Here is a 2,841-nt window from a genome sequence, read left to right as displayed (position 1 = left end):
GATAGTGACGTCGGCCGGCCACTTGCCTGGAACTTGTACTAGGGTTCGTCTCAATATTCTGCAGAGCCCAGTCCTCTAAACGTGCTGTACGCACAGTCTGCCACCTCCCCGCATATTCGCCTGTGCAAAAGGGTCGATGACCACACAAACGCCCAAAAAAGGGGCTTGAAATGTTTTGTGATTTGGTTGGTGTCTGTGACGGTACTTGTTTTGGTATAGTCGTACTGCCTCTTGACCGCTTTTATCAGCTTCGCAGTACACAAACACCATCTGAGCTTGTTCTCGATATGAATGCCGAACCATTGTGCTGCTTACAGTACGCTGCTTCAACTCACAACCTGCAACACACGAGGAGCACGCTGAACTTGGGCAGAGGAAATTTCATTCGGCAGCACCATCTACCATGGCAACGAGTCATTTCCGGACACATGTTCATAGGACCTTTTCTCCTCCATTTCCAGCAAGGACGCCGTCGCTGCAATTTGTTTTAGATAATAAAAAGGGACTTAAATGACTCAGTGAAACATTTAATTATAAGGTGTATTAGATCACCAAATGGTACAAGGACGTCCCATCACGTCCAATGATGCGGTGCTTGCCAATATCGGAGAGCCCTTGCAGTAGTGACAATACGTAAGAGAAAAATGAAGTTTATGCTGGGAAGGGCACTCAGCTTAGTTAGTTCGTGCAATAATGTCCTACAGTGGTGTAATGGTTAGCATTTCCGTCTAACGCCCCGTACTCGCTTCGGCGGTACATATACTAAAATTGGAACGATGCAGAAAACATTAACATGGCCCCTGCGCGAGGATGACACGCAAAATCGTGAAGCGTTCCACATCTTTGTTCAGCTGGCAGTGCAACGGTAAGTGTGTGCACTGTAGACAAAACGTCGCGAGTTCAAATACATTCACTGCTGCATTTTTAAAACAAATAGTAGGTTTTGTTTACATGCGTTAGCACGAGGAGTTTGTTGTGTGACATTGTATGACGAGTGTTACGTACGTGGAGAGTGAAAAAAAACGTAGAAAATAAAGACACAATGGTACGAATGGGATCTGTGCAAACTTTACTTGCTCATCAAGGACGGGTATGGATTGTTAGCTAGCATCCCCAAGGATCATTTCTGGCAAGTTGTGGAGAAGATAAAACAATTTTAATCTGGGGTAGAGGAGGCGAAAAATGGGTTACTAAAGTAATTTTAACTGACGGTCATCAAAGGACTATCCGTCAAGTAGCACGGTCAACAAGTTTCGACGCTACTGTGGCTATTTGGGATAAAAAATCAGGAGAGTTTGAATGTAATGTAATGTTAGAAGGTCATGAAAACGAAGTAAAAAGTGTTTCCTCGTCAAAATCGGGACAGCTACTTGCAAAATGCAACAGAGATAAAAGCGTTTGGGTGTGGGACGTTGCAGAAGATGATGAGTATGAATGTGCAGCTGTCTTGAATGCACATACGCAAGATGTTAAGAAAGTGTTGTGGCATCCACATCTTGATATATTGGCTTCCGCCAGTTACGATAACACTGTGAAAATTTTTAGGGAAGACCCCGATGACAATGATTGGATTTGTGCAGCTACTTTGAGTTCTCATGAGTCAACTGTTTGGGGTTTGGCTTTTAATCACACAGGCTCACGACTTGCAACATGTAGTGCTGATCTAACGGAAAAATTTTGGAATGAATACCTCCCAGGTAATTCTGAGGGAATTGTGACACCAGGAATGGATGCTGTGTGGAAATGCGTGTGCACATTGTCAAGTTATCGTACAGTTTATGGTATTGAATGGTGTGGGACGAGAGACCTCATTGTAACAGCATGTGGTGACGACAATATCAGAATTTTTAAAGAATCTCCTGGTTCTGATAGAAATGCTCCGACCTTCTCTTTATTGCACACATGCTATGGAGCCCACTCACAAGATGTCTACAGTGTTTCATGGAATCCTACGTTTTCTGGTTTATTAGCATCTGCAAGTGAAGATGGAGAAATAAAAATTTGAAACAGCAGTGATTATTAAACACATGAACAGTTCTGGTAACTCTTGACCTACACATCCCGTTGCTGCTAATGCACAGTGACAGACAGATAAAACAGTTTGAAGCACATGCATAAGTGTCATCATATCTGTGAAGACAGTAACTGCTAGTACACATGTTGTGTCTGTTTCCTTTTTTATGGTTATATAATACAGATGTTGCTTTTTGTTTAGAGTATAAAAAAACGCGCCAGCAGACCCGGGTTCGAGTCCCGGCTGCCGCCCAAATTTTAATTCATTTCGTCTGCTTCGATCAGTATCGTAGATTTTATTAACGTCCACCCCACGTTTGTCCTCAATGAAATTTTTGCTTCGACCATTTTTCACAAAAACGTGAACGTTTCCAACGTTAAATGGTGTTTACTTGAAACGTTTGACCTGAGGACGTGCTGACAGCTGTGACACGCAGACCGGGAGGTCACGCTCGTCGGCAGCGCTGTGGCGCGCTGCTCGCCACGGTATCGGTGGCGGCGTGTGGACGCGGCTCGGTCAGCAGTCTCAGCGCGGCGGCCAGCAATCAATCAGCTGGCGGCGCCGGCCCGGCCCGGCACACAAGACTATCTCGGCCGCCAGCCACAGCCACAGCCGCAGATAAGCCCCGCGCGTAATCCGTCATTAGCTGGTCTGGCGTCCCCGCTGTGCTGCGCGGGTTGCCTCCCTATCTGCCACCTGCGCTTCCCAGCCTACGCCCCGGTCGCAAAGGCAATACTCGCCGCCCTGCCCCGAGGTCGGGCCGGCGGCGATCGCTAAACAGGGCGGCTCACCTACACCTGCCACACAGAGTAATTCCGAAATGTGAT

At 46.4% G+C, this 2,841-nt stretch overlaps 1 non-coding gene and 1 pseudogene across 1 annotated transcript; both read left to right on the top strand.

The window, feature by feature from the left end:
- Positions 1–738: 738 nt before the first annotated feature.
- On the top strand, positions 739–845 carry LOC124620905. The gene has a single exon (XR_006980416.1). It is a non-coding gene; the product is annotated as a U6 spliceosomal RNA (small nuclear RNA).
- Positions 846–1,042: 197 nt separating this feature from the next.
- LOC124619880 lies at positions 1,043–2,005 on the top strand (annotated as a pseudogene).
- The last annotated feature ends 836 nt before the right edge of the window (positions 2,006–2,841 follow it).

The sequence above is a fragment of the Schistocerca americana genome, chromosome 6 (genome assembly GCF_021461395.2).
Source record: "Schistocerca americana isolate TAMUIC-IGC-003095 chromosome 6, iqSchAmer2.1, whole genome shotgun sequence".
NCBI lineage: Eukaryota > Metazoa > Arthropoda > Insecta > Orthoptera > Acrididae > Schistocerca > Schistocerca americana.
This window is presented reverse-complemented; position numbering and strand designations above follow the sequence as displayed.